The following is a 14,484-nucleotide window of genomic DNA, read 5'->3' as shown; positions in this document are numbered from 1 at the left end:
CTTCAAACTTTGCTTGACATCATGGGAAAATCAAAAGAAATCAGCCAAGACCTCAGAAAAATAATTGTAGACCTCCACAAGTCTAGTTCATCCATGGGAGCAATTTCCAAATGCAAACAATAGTACGCAAGTATAAACACCATGGGACCACGCAGCCGTCATACCGCTCAGGAAGGATACGCGTTCTGTCTCCTAGAGATGAACGTACTTTGGTGCGAAAAGTGCGAATCAATCCCAGAACAACAGCAAAGGACCTTGTGAAGATGCTGGAGGAAACAGGTACAAAAGTATTTATATCCACAGTAAAACGAGTCCTATATCGACATAACCTGAAAGGCCGCTCAGCAAGGAAAAAGCCACTGCTCCAAAACCGCCATAAAAAAGCCAGACTATGGTTTGCAACTGCACATAGGGACAAAGATCGTACTTTTTGGAGAAATGTCCTCTGGTCTGAGAAATGTCCTCTGGCCATAATGACCATCGTTATGTTTGGAGGAAAAAGGGGGTGGCTTGCAAGCCAAAGAACACAATCCAAAACGTGAAGCACGGGGGTGGCAGCATCATGCTGTGGGGGTGCTTTGCTGCAGGAGGGACTGGTGCACTTCACAAAATAGATGGCATCATGAGGAAGGAAAATTATGTGGATATATTGAAGCAACATCTCAAGACATCAGTCAGGAAGTTAAAGCTTGGTCGCACTTTTTTGTTGTTGTTTTATTTTACTTTTTTATAAAAAATAAATGCACTGTTGGTTAAGGGCTGTAAGTAAGCATTTCACTGTAATGTCTGCACCTGTTGTATTCGGCGCATGTGGCCAATACAATTTGATTTGATTTGAAATGGGTCTTCCAAATGGACAATGACCCCAAGCATACAAGTTGTGGCAAAATGGTTTAAGTACAACAAAGTCAAGGTATTGGAGTGGCCATCACAAAGCCCTGACCTCAATCCTATAGAAAATGTGTGGGCAGAACTGAAAAAGCGTGAGCAAGCAAGGAGGCCTACCAACCTGACTCAGTTACACCAGCTCTGTCAGGAGGAATGGGCCAAAATTCACCCAACTTATTGTGGGAAGCTTGTGGAAGGCTACCCGAAACATTTGACCCAAGTTAAACAATTTAAAGGCAATGCTACCAAATACTAATTGAGTGTATGTAAACTTCTGACCCACTGGGAATGTGATGAAAGAAATAAAAGCTGAAATAAATCACTCTACTATTATTTTGACATTTCACATTCTAACTGACCTAAAACAGGGAATTTTGACTAGGATCAAATGTCAGGAATTGTGAAAACAGAGTTTAAATGTATTTGGCTAAGTTGTATGTAAACTTCCGACTTCAACTGTATGAATCATCTTAGAGTAGGAGTGCTGATTTGGGATCAGTTTTTCATAATGAATAAGATTGCATGAACAGGGGGACCTGATCCTAGATCAGCACTCCTACTCTGAGATGCTTTATCCACACAGCCCCTGACCAACACCAGCACTGAGAACAACTTGTGCGTTTGTGTTGAAAGTAGTGGATGGCCCTCATAAATAGCCATAAGATTAACTATAATATTCCTAAAGGGATTTTTAGGACAGCCACCAGCGTTTAAAATGACTGCAATTATCCCTCCTCTCTTAAATCCCTATCCATCTGCTGGAGTCACTGATAATAATATAGCCAATCGACTGTGTCATCTGTCATCTTAAACTAGCTTGCTGTAAGTCTATGTGAGTGAGTGAGTCTATGTGTGTGAGTCTTTGTGTGTGTGCGTGTGTGTGAGTGAGTAGAGAGAGTGTGAGAGAGAGAGAGAGAGAGCGAGAGATAAAGTGTCTTATGAATGTGTCTCCTGGATTCTTCAGACTTGGTTGTGTCTGGAAGACACTGTGTGTGTTGTTGTTACTACTGTTGCCCCCTAGCTGGAATATTAGAAACTGCAGTAATGTGCTGATTTTTTCGTCCAATATAATCAAGCATTGATCTGAGTCAAAAATCAGTTATGTCCAACTATGTGTCTGTATTGGCTACAGTGTTAGAGTTACTTGCAAAACTTCTACCTTCAGTTCACCTTGCCTGCCCTCCCATAAGACACCAGTCTGTCTGTAGAAACAATGCGTACCAAACCAGTCTGTCTTATCTCCCCATAGACCTCCTGAGGTTATGATTGGTTGCTGCAACCAGTGGCTGGAACTGATAGAATGGATAAAGCTTCATGCACTCTCTCTTACTCTATATGCTCTAGTCAGAAGGAAAGAGTCCCATATGGTGTATTTCAAGCTTCGGAAGACATCTAATTTATGTGATTATGTGTATTATGCAACGTCAGATCCCAGATACTTCTGTGTGTGTGTATCATACATAGCATTACCTTGCAACATTCACTCCTTTCACTTGAAATAAATTAAACTAAGTTAACATTGACAGTTCAACCTCAGTAGACTAAGTATGCAGTGAGGCTGATATCTACGTTAGAGCCTAAATGTCTGCTATCATTCAAGGTTAATGGGGAATAAACATTTGCCAATGGACTGGTGCTGGGTGCTCAGTGTTTGCAGAAGGTAAAGATGTTGACTTTACTACGCTGGTTCATGTAGAGTTCAACATTTGCTTATAACCAAGGGTTTAGGGTGAGCATTAGTATTGAAGGTTGAAGTCCAGGGCACAAGTCTGGCCACATTAGCTTTTGACCTTATAAATGCACTTTACAATGTAGGCTGATGACATTTGCATAACATAGCCTATTCATTGTGAACTGATCAAACACACTGCATTCCAACTTCTATCTTCATATGCTATAAGAGCAGAAGACGGGGCGGCAGGTAGCTTAGTGGTTAAGAGCGTTGTGCCAGTAACCGAAAGGTTGCTGGTTCTAATCCCCGAGCCGACTAGGTGAAAAATCTGTCTGTGTCCTTGAGCAAGGCACTTAACCCTAATTGCTCCTGTAAGTCGCTCTGGATAAGAGCGTCTGCTAAAAATGTAAAGACAATAGAACATAAATACAAAATCATTAATATTTTCTCTTACGTATGCTTGGTTACTTCAGTACCACTCCTCTCCCACTGTGTGGGTGGCACTGAGGTAATGTAGAAAATGTCAGACTTCACTTTGCACCACAGTATTGTGACATGAGAAAATGGAGACCATCTGACCTTATGACACACACGTATGCACACTTGCATGCATGCACCGGCACCTACAAACAGACAGACAAACACAGACAGACAGATGCACACACACACTCATGCACGCACAAACAAACAGAAAACAGATTGTCTGTGAAAAATATTAGCATGTCTCTGAGGCCATATGGTCTTAAAACAGTCTATGAGCAAACAAAATTGATAGGCATATCTTCAAACAAGATACAGTGGGGGAAAAAAGTATTTAGTCAGCCACCAATTGTGCAAGTTCTCCCACTTAAAAAGATGAGAGAGGCCTGTAATTTTCATCATAGGTACACGTCAACTATGACAGACAAATTGAGAATTTTTTTCTCCAGAAAATCACATTGTAGGATTTTTTATGAATTTATTTGCAAATTATGGTGGAAAATAAGTATTTGGTCACCTACAAACAAGACCTGCACCAGGCTGGGAAGACTGAATCTGCAATAGGTAAGCAGCTCGGTTTGAAGAAATCAACTGTGGGAGCAATTATTAGGAAATGGAAGACATACAAGACCACTGATAATCTCCCTCGATCTGGGGCTCCACGCAAGATCTCACCCCGTGGGGTCAAAATGATCACAAGAACGGTGAGCAAAAATCCCAGAACCACACGGGGGGACCTAGTGAATGACCTGCAGAGAGCTGGGACCAAAGTAACAAAGCCTACCATCAGTAACACACTACGCCGCCAGGGACTCAAATCCTGCAGCGCCAGACGTGTCCCCCTGCTTAAGCCAGTACATGTCCAGGCCCATCTGAAGTTTGCTAGAGTGCATTTGGATGATCCAGAAGAGGATTGGGAGAATGTCATATGGTCAGATGAAACCAAAATATAACTTTTTGGTAAAAACTCAACTCGTCGTGTTTGGAGGACCAGGACGACTGATCCGTGTAAAGGAAAGAATGAATGGGGCCATGTATCATGAGATTTTGAGTGAAAACCTCCTTCCATCAGCAAGGGCATTGAAGATGAAACGTGGCTGGGTCTTTCAGCATGACATTGATCCCAAACACACCGCCCGGGCAACGAAGGAGTGGCTTCGTAAGAAGCATTTCAAGGTCCTGGAGTGGCCTAGCCAGTCTCCAGATCTCAACCCCATAGAAAATCTTTGGAGGGAGTTGAAAGTCTGTGTTGCCCAGCGACAGCCCCAAAACATCACTGCTCTAGAGGAGATCTGCATGGAGGAATGGGCCAAAATACCAGCAACAGTGTGTGAAAACCTTGTGAAGACTTACAGAAAACGTTTGACCTGTGTCATTGCCAACAAAGGGTATATAACAAAGTATTGAGAAACTTTTGTTATTGACCAAATACTTATTTTCCACCATAATTTGCAAATAAATTCATTAAAAATCCTACAATGTGATTATCTGGATTTTTCTTTCTCATTTTGTCTGTCATAGTTGACGTGTACCTATGATGAAAATTACAGGCCTCTCTCATCTTTTTAAGTGGAAGAACTTGCACAATTGGTGGCTGACTAAATACTTTTTTCCCCCACTGTACTTCTGGTTTTAATGAAAAAATCCAAGATGCATCAATAAACAGAGTCATAAAGCTGGGATAGAAGGCTCCAGAAACTGTGTCCCTGTTCGCTATTTAGTGCACTACTTTTGACCAGGGTCTATAGAATATGGTGCCAATTTGGACGCAGTCACAGACAGATATGCTCTTCAAAGCACACAAGTGCAGAGCAGACGACCCCATCGAGACTGGGATTACTGATAAGCCTGAGCGTTTGATGGGTAAACGGTCTTCCTGCCTTTATCAATCTCAAACAGAGAGCTTTTTCCCTCCATTATTTTGCGGCAGGTCTAACTGATAAGATGTAGAGCCCAGAGTGCCCTGAAAGACTTTCCACTGACCAGCGTCCACCGAGACAAAATGTGACTGCAAAAGTAAGAGAGGAGCAGGAGAATGCATGGTTTGTGTGTATGTCCTACTGCTTTGTATAACTTCCTTATTCTAGAGTATTGAATTCTACTCAGCTTCTGATGCTTGTTCTAAGTGATAGGGAGCGTTATGCGTTAGGTAGGGCCTTGGGGTTATGTGGTCTTGATGTGCTTTTAAAAAAATCCCTAATCGCCCATGGAAGAGACACTGATCGATAAAATGGACCTATGTTTATACAAAATCTATTTGTCAAAGAATAACAAGTCTTTGTCATGACTACTGTGATTATCAGCTGCATTGAATGTCATTGAGATACCAAGTTATAAACTGTTTGGTAATGGAACTAGTAGTGGTTATTCCTTCCTTTTAGTATGCTACACACGAGTAAAAAACTGTGTGAGAGAAAACTGAGCTGCTCAGATGAGTGAGACGACAAAGATATTCAAGTGTTCTGGTGGTGGTGGTGGGGGAATGACGGTAATCCGTCAGAATACATCTCGATACAGGAAGCTGTCGGAGCCAGTTGAAGATGAGTAAGATATGAAGCAGGTCTGAAGTGTTTTCATCCTCTCCTCGTCTGTCAATGAAAAGATAAAAACAAGTTGATAAGTGTCTGGTGCTAGATCCTAGTGTCATTGTCCTCAGTTGTCACCATGCGGGGATGGGTTCAATTCCATTTCAATTCAGTTAAAGTGAAATGACAATTCAAGAATTGAATGTGTATTTTTTTAAATTGTAATTTCAACTCACTTCCTAAATTAACGGAATTTAAATGGAATTATACACCAACCCTTGAGGACATAATGTTAGTTATACACATTTGTATTTACCAATTGGGTAACACTTTACTTGACACCCAGCGTCATAACATGTTATGACATGATCATAACCATTCCATGACACAATAGCCTTCGTGTCAACAGTATGTTTATCTTGTGTAATTCTTGGGGAAATTTACCATATAAATAATCATTGTGATTGTGCACACATTGATGTTAGACATGCACCTACCCCAATGCTCTGTTGCTGATGACTGGGATGAATGCAGGAGCAGATTTCAGGAGCAGGAAAAGACACTTAAGAAACAAACTTTCAAATGAAAGGAAACTTCTTGGCAAGGAAAAAACTAATTTGAATAAATGTGGGTTTGACACTTATGTAGGTGACATAACCAGCCATAAAATAACGCAACATACTGCATGTCACAACAGGTGTAAATATTTGGATCATTACAGTGTTATGACCATATTATGACAGGTTATGACAAGTTATGTCAGCTGTTATGACATATTATGACATGATTATGACCGTGTCATATCGTGTTATGACACTGGTGTCAAGTAAAGTGTTATCATTAATTGTGATAAAATAAGAGACAATCTCCAGGAAATGTAATAGCAAAAAAGACTATTGTTTGTCAGGCTGTACCTGTCTCATTAGACCACAAAGGCACTGACATCATTCCACATAAGCAGTAGTAGGTTAACCAATCTCTCTCTCTCGCTCTCTCTCTAACCATGACCAAGGCAAAGAAAATAATCTCTCTTTCTCTCTGTCTGTCTCTGCTGTTTCCTGACAAGGGTTGGGGAGTAACTGATTACATGTAATCGGATCTCTTTTTTTTTTTTTTTTTACAGCTGTAAGCAGTTACGTTACCAGCTAAAATATTGTTATCAGATTACAGATACTTTTGAAAAACTAGATGGTTACTTCTTGGATTACTTTTACATTCAGAAAGGATGTTTGCAAAAAAATACATGACACCTTTCTGTTTTCTCAATGTTATTCAATTCAGCATTGAAAAAAGCCGCAAGTTTAGGTTTGTTCCACCTGAGCGTGTGACCACAAGTCAGAGACCACTATGATGTCACACCAAATGCATTTCAGTTTGATGGATCCTTTTTGTCTTCTTCTAATGCCTCTTAACAGGAAAGTAATCCAAACGTAATCAGATTACGTTACTGAGTTTGTAATCAATAGCGTAACTTTTGGATTACCCAATTTTGGACAGGTAACTAGTAACTGTAAATTACTACATTTAGGATGTAACTTACCCAACCCTGTTCCTGACTGACAGTACATTTATATGCTAGCTGTCTGTGAAATGGATGGAGTGCATTATGAAGGAAGGCTTACATAATAGCTTCTGAGGTTCTGTATTTTAGCTAAACATAGCAAAACACCTTTGGCTATATGGCTGAGCTCTGTCTGCTTTAATAAACAGCCTGATGTTGCCTTCGAAACCTCTGTAATGCTGCGTCCATCAATGAGACACTTTCCCAGACAACCAGCTGGGGGCACTGTGGAACTGTCACTGCTCCACGCAGCACGCAGCCCCCTGTTGATTTTACTCTGCAGTGATGGTTTAAATTGAACATAGAATGCAAGTGAGAGAGGAGGGGGAGTGAAATAGCAAGAAATGGAGAGAGAGGAGAGAAAGAGCAAGACATGGCGAGAGATGAGGGAGCTAGAGAGAGAGAGAGAGAGAAAGAGAAATTGAGAGATAGAGTGCAAGAGGGTGTTAATATACCAAAGCAAGAGTGATGTGCTACGTACCTTTATAGCCAGATCTACACTGAGTGTACAAAGAACACCTTCCTAATATTAAGTTGCACCCCCCACCTCAGAACAGCCTCAATTTGTCGTGGCATTGACTCTACAAGGTGCCGAAAGCATTCCACAGGGATGCTGGCCAATGTTGACTCCAATGCTTCCCACAGTTGTGTCAAGTTGGCTGGATGTCCTTTGGGTGGTGGACCATTCTTGATTCACACAGGAAACTGTTGAGTGTGAAAAAACCCAACAACAGTTCTTGACAAAACCTGTGCGCCTGTTACCTACTACCATACCCCGTTCAAAGGCACTTCAATCTTTTGTCTTGCCCATTCACGTTCTGAATGGCACACATACACAATCCATGTCTCAATTGTCTCAAGGCAGAAACATCCTTATTTAACCTGTCTCCTCCCCTTCATCTACACTGATTGAAGTGGATTTAACAAGTGACATCAATAAGGGATCATAGCTTTCACCTGGATTAACCTGGTTAGTCTATGTCATGGAAAGAGCAGGTGTTCTTAATGTTGTTTTCCCTCAGTGTATGTATTTATTGCCTGGGTCGTTCCACCAATTTGGTGCCTTTTGAGAAGTGTAACTTGGTAAAAAATAAAACTTGTCAATTTATGGGTAACAGGGTTGACGTGCTATGCTTGAACAGCTCAGTTTTCCACCACAAAACACCAGAAAATAGCCAAAAAGAGTAGAACCAGCTCACCTTTACACTATGATTTGTGTAAGAGTTGGTGTGAGGTGTGACCCAGGTGCGGTGCAGGATAGACAGCAGGCAGTAGGCAGAGATGGTGAAACAAGGTTCTTTACTGGTGGTCCCAAAACCAGGATACAAAATAACTGATTTGTCACAAAAAAATAAAGGAGAGGGCAAATTGGTCTCCAAAAACAGGCTGACAGCAAACATATGAAATACTAACTATGACGGAAAACAACAATGAAACAGGGAGAACTCTTCTCAAGGACCTGTACATACGCCTCGCGATCAGACACTGATTCGTACTGTTTGGCAGAGAAAACAGAGTAAGGGAACACAGGGAAGTGAGGGCATAAATACACAGGTGAACAGGTAGAAACAGGTGACACCAATAGGATAATGATTAGTCCAGACTGTGAGTGTGGAGGTGCCTAAGGTTGTCGGAGGATGACACCTAGTGGGTCGCTCCAGAACTGCGACCCCCTCCTACAACAGATTTGACCATTAGATGTAAAAAAATAAAAGGAACATGTTCACCATATTAAAACGAGAGTTCAATTCACGTAACAGGGTTGACCTTAAAATTAGGGACGTAAATAACATGAAATAAATAACCTTCAGAAATGACCGTCAAAGCAACAAAATAACTAGGGCTTTACAATTAAGGTGAAAACTTGGAGAAATGTTGGGGTTAAGTGGGTTGAAATCTTCCTAGAAGTCAAAATGCTGAATTGTTTTCTCATATTATAAATCTGATTTATTGAATTATCCATGTGGTCTATGTTAAATGCCACTTCATTTAATATAACAGGCTGTTAAAATTAAATATTGTGGCTCAATTTCTACTTAAAATATCAATGGACACAAAAAGGCACTCTTTTCGTGGAATGACCCGCCTAGTTTGCAGCTCTCTTTATCACAACATTCTACATCCATCACATCCAGGTTCACATACCACATACCACATTCATTGCTGATTTGTTCCAGAAAATGTAAACAATTTTGGCACCAACCACTGTAAATTTGTACCAGATACATATTATACAACGCAAGATAAATCCCCAAAATCAGAGCAATCCTGGATAACATCAAATTCCCTTTACATCCAAATAACCTTCAGTGAACCTGATTTGTATAGCAATAAGATCAAGCCTGTCTTCCCACAGTCTGTAAAGCCAAGACAACATGGACATATGTAAAACAAATCTTCAATAACATTTATTCAAGTCTTCTCATTGAAATAATACAGTTATAAACCAAACAGGTAATTGATCAAATGTACGACAGATGTGTGATACAACTGAGCTTCACACACAGGGAAAATGTCAGGAGCGGTGGCGGTGATCGAGGTGGCAGTGACTCGGTGAGGCAGTGCGGTGACATTGTGGATGGATTAATGCAGTGCTGGGAGGCACGCAGACTCTTTTGCTATCATGACCTTGCCGACTGACTGCCACTCCACTCGGCCCTCGGAGGGGTTATTGCTCCTTAGGTAGGGCCTTAGCCGTGTCTATCAGACCCAAATCCTGCTTCCTTCCTGGAATGCTTCATATAGCTGTCTGTCTGTCAGACTCTGGGGATCGGCAAGAGCACGTTGTAGTGCTCTATGACAGAAGACTGTTTGGACTGACTGAAACTTGGCCAGGAGAACTTTCAGGAGTTGATGTGACATGTCATCCTGGGACGATAGATTAGGGACCCTGTTCAATCAACCTTAAAGCTACAATCTTGGATTCGTTTTTTCAGCAAAATGGCAGGCCCACCACATACAGCTAAGTTTAGGGACTCTGTTCAAAAAACCTTTTAGGAAAGGAAAGGCCTTTCCCTCCTTGAGGGAATCTGCCGCACTGGAAAGGTTTGAAGGGCTGGTCTGGTGACACACATTGAAAGTACCTGACTATATGGACACAGCAGTGCTTTTGTATGAAAGTCCTGCTCATAAAATGGCACTAACAGGCCTACCATAATTTGACATACAACATGAGATAGCGCTTAAACACTTGACACGAACACCCAATTAAGATCAGTTAGAGAGCACATATTATGGGCTTTTACAACAAATATATAACAAAAATGGTCTACTCTATGATAACCTTGTTTTAATTACGCAATTACATGGCCGACTCACAACCGCTCTCCCTCTCTTCGGTGCGTCGTTTAAACCAGCCCCCATAGTCAAGGCCATTTGTTCGGCATAATGATAGCTTTGAACTTGCAGGGGAAATGTTATGCAAAAATCTTCTGCTTTGAAGCGGAGCCAAGTGTGCTTATTGAACAATTAGCATAGTTTTTCTGGTCCTAATCATCCAGAGACTACAGTTGGCAAAAGGGGGTTTAAAATAGAATAAAACATATATTTTACAAGCTGCATCTTAATACCTGATAACATGCCCTAAGGCAAAAGCATTGATTACTGTGGTGTTCCCAAAATTACCCCATGGGGGGAATTGACTGTCTCTTTAAAGTCTATTTTAGGCGTTCCTGTAGAGCAACTAGTTAGAATAAAGCCTTGCTTGTTCACTGTGGAAGGGAGTGGGCTCCACTATACCTTTGGATGTAATCTCATCTTCATTGAAAACAGTCAAAAAAGGTTGGGTACATATTAACTTGTATTTACGTGTAAAATAGTAGTTATATAGGCTACTAGTGGATATTATTTAATTTGACTATCAAAAAAACTAAACAAGACAATACTCTCACAACAGGGTATATCAACCTGTATTTACCAAATGACAGTTTAATACTACATGATGACTGACTGCCTTAGTGGATAAACTATAGAAAGAGGGAATTAGAGATCGGAGAGTGAGGATGTTAGCTAGTCCTCTCACTACAGCTGTTGCAGAGAGGGGAGATAGGAGTCAGGAGGTTAATATATCACGTGTGGCTCAGCAGGGTTGTGGGTTCGATTCCCACGGGGGACAAACGAATCTGAAAATGTATGCACTCACTACTGTAAGGCGCTTTGGATAAGAGCGTCTGCAGAACAATGTTAATGTTAGTCTCTCTCTCTCATTTTAGGTTGTTTATGCGTCCCATGTAAATGAGTAAATTCTTTCCTTCGATCCCCTTCTCTGAGAGTGACTCATGCAAGCCGTAGATCATTTTTAGAACATCACAACCCATTAGTGTCATGGAAAACTACGCCCACCTGTCATTGACTGGCTAAAGAAGCACAGACATTCAGAAAGGTATTTCGAGTAGAGTGAGCTCCGGATGCGTATTGACTACAAATGGTTTGTAAATGGACGGTGGACAGTCAGTCAGATAAATCAGATTAGAATTTAAGAGAGTACCCAGGGCCGTGATTATCAGAGCTCTGCTGCTGATGCTGAAATGGGTGCATCTGAGTTGACGTGTTCTGTTTTTATGAGTGCTAAACCATTGCTGAAGATGACCTTGAGGGGGTCTGAAAAGTCTGTGTGTGTGTCTGAAGAGTGTTTGTGTGTGTGTGTGCGTGCATGTGTGACAGTGTGTGTGTGTCCAGTTTTTACAGCTTTTATCTATTGTCTTTTACATAAGCCTGCCATGTTTGGACTACATACTCTTGTAGTCACAGCAACACAGGCAAACTGATGAGAAGTGCAGGCACAATCCCTGATCATCTTTGGAGAGACATCTCAATAACATCTATTCTTGTTCTACACTCTTAGAAAAAAGGGTTCCAAAAGGGTTCTGCGGCTGTCTCCATACGCGAACCCTTTTTGGTTCCAGGTAGATCTCTTTTGGGTCCCATGTAGAACCCTCTGTGGAAAGGGTTCTACATGGAACTCAAAAGGGTTCTTTCTACCTGATACCAAAAGGGTTCTACCTGGAACCAAGAGGGGTTATTCAAAGGGTTCTACTATGGGGACAGCTGAAGAATCCTTTTTGGTTCTAGATAGCACCTTTTTTTCTAAGAGTGTACAAGCTCCTATCATTGTTTTTTCAGGTTATCAAGGACAAGGTCTACAGTATGTTGGGTTGAGCCATTGTCAGTTATCTGGGTGCCTTAGGTAAGTAAACGCTATTGTTAGCAGAGCCGTACATATAGCCATTGAAATTGTACCGTTTGAAAAATCTGTTTACAATTCACATATTCTTCATTTTGACAGCTCATCATAGAGACATAGTGTTGTTAAATTACAGTTAATATCTCTCTCTCTGGTCCAGTGACCTGTGATAGCTCCGTTTCATCTTGACTACATAAAGCCTGATGTTTGCGAACAGTTAACTCATCACTTCTTATCAGAGCATATCTCCTGTAACTGAGATGAATTACAAGAGGTCCCTCGTCATCAAAACTAGCGAGCTCAAGTTATAAATGATATTTGGCTATGTATGCCAAATATGGCACTGCCATGTCGGCATTAATCTCTCTTGTTTTCTCTGTACTACTTTCTTTCGGTGCAGCGACGCAGTCACTAATCGTGTTGTGTGCCTCTGTGCTGGTGTGCCAGAGCCTGGTACTCACACAGAGGGAGATGTACCTTCAATTATTGATTGCAGCTATTACAGACCAAACCTCTGCTGGGTTATTTTGGAACTAACATGGGATAAACAGGCTGCAGCCTCCAAAAGGACCCACAAGACCAGCTTGTTGTTTTTGAATACATTAGCATTGTAGATTTGACCTCGGGGAGCCATCCTAACACCTGTCTGGTGATGCATTAGCACCTTGAAACAACATTTTTTTCAGAAGATAGCTACATTTTAATGGTTTTCTCACTCAAAGGCAAGCAGCTACGTGCCAGGACTCAGACTCAAGGTCATGCATGGGCTCAGCATTCCATTTCATTCTTTTAATTTGTATGCAGTAATTATATATGCTTCAGCAAACACAGGCCTAGTGGCATCAGGTATGGCTTTTGTTCCTTTCCTAACTTAGGAAGCAAACGCTCCATTTTAATGCTCCATTTTAGGCAATATTGTAGACTTGTTTTACTTTCTTACTCCTAGTTGCAAGGGTTCATTTAAGTAATGGTAGGAGATAGACCAAAGCAATTTAGAAGCGCTCGTAGAGGATAATTAATTATTTATTTATGATAGCACAAATTAGTTTCATTGAATGCCAAACAACAACAATCCAGTCCATGGTGTAGCCTATGTTTTAAAATGTTGCTGTTTATTATAGCTTAAGAGCTGCAATCTAGGTTGTTTAAAGGATGGGCTGGCCTGCCTGCTCTGCCCTGCATCCTCTGATGAACGGTGAATTGCAGGTTCCCACACACCCAACTCCAGTGTGCCTATTAGGTGTGCACTGGGATGTGAAACAAGCTTTTGCACCTGTCGAAGTGATGCGCCCCTCGATCTCCAACACCCCCCTGGGACGCGCCAAGGTGAGAGAGTCTCTCAGAGTCCCCCGGGAGTGAGCTCGCTCACAAAGAAAACATTTGGAATACATTTGGAACAGATGTGTTAAGTTATTTCTTTCTACCTCTTCTCCCCCCTCCTTTGCCACCGCCAGCACATTGTACTCCTCTAGCCTACCACTTCCCTGAGTCAAGCAGCTTTGTCTCTGTCTAGGCAAGGCACCACCAGACTACTGTTACGGGGCTCTCTAGCCCACCACCAAGCTCATCTTGTAGTCATGATGCACAACATATCTCTGACCCTGATACCATCTTTGACTTGTTTAATCATTGAAAACAAAAGGCAAGATGGTTCAAAAGGAAATCCGGACGGGTCGGTCCTCTCCAATCCATTTATATTTTTCTTCTCGCCAGACTGCTGGAGTAATGAGGCATATTAGTGGCTGTTCCAGATAAAAGGAGAACACCCAGAGAGCATTTAAGATCCCTATCTCATTGACAAGAGTTAGGGAGAAGTGTTGAGCCCAGATCTGGGATCAGAGATAAAGTTTCGGCTCTGATCTAGGGACGGGGTCTGCTCTCTCTCTAATCTCCGGCACCAGTCGTGGAACGAGTTAGCCATTTAGCGACCACCCCCACTCACAACACAAGATTCACCCCATGTTAACATTGCTAGCAAGAAGACAGCAAGAAAGATGGACTTGGCTGGTAGTTACAGTAATTATTGTTTAACCCCACAATGTCTGTTACATTCTACTATATTATGAGACTGATCTGACAGAGTTGTCTAAACGTGCAGTATCATTATTAGTGAATTGTGTGGTTTTTACCTGACTTGAGGCCATATTTATCCATCAGATCCTACATTTGGACCTTT

Source organism: Coregonus clupeaformis, chromosome 6 (assembly GCF_020615455.1).
Source record: "Coregonus clupeaformis isolate EN_2021a chromosome 6, ASM2061545v1, whole genome shotgun sequence".
Taxonomy (NCBI): Eukaryota; Metazoa; Chordata; class Actinopteri; order Salmoniformes; family Salmonidae; genus Coregonus; species Coregonus clupeaformis.
The sequence above is the reverse complement of the archived record's forward strand: the minus strand, read 5'-3'. Positions refer to the sequence as shown.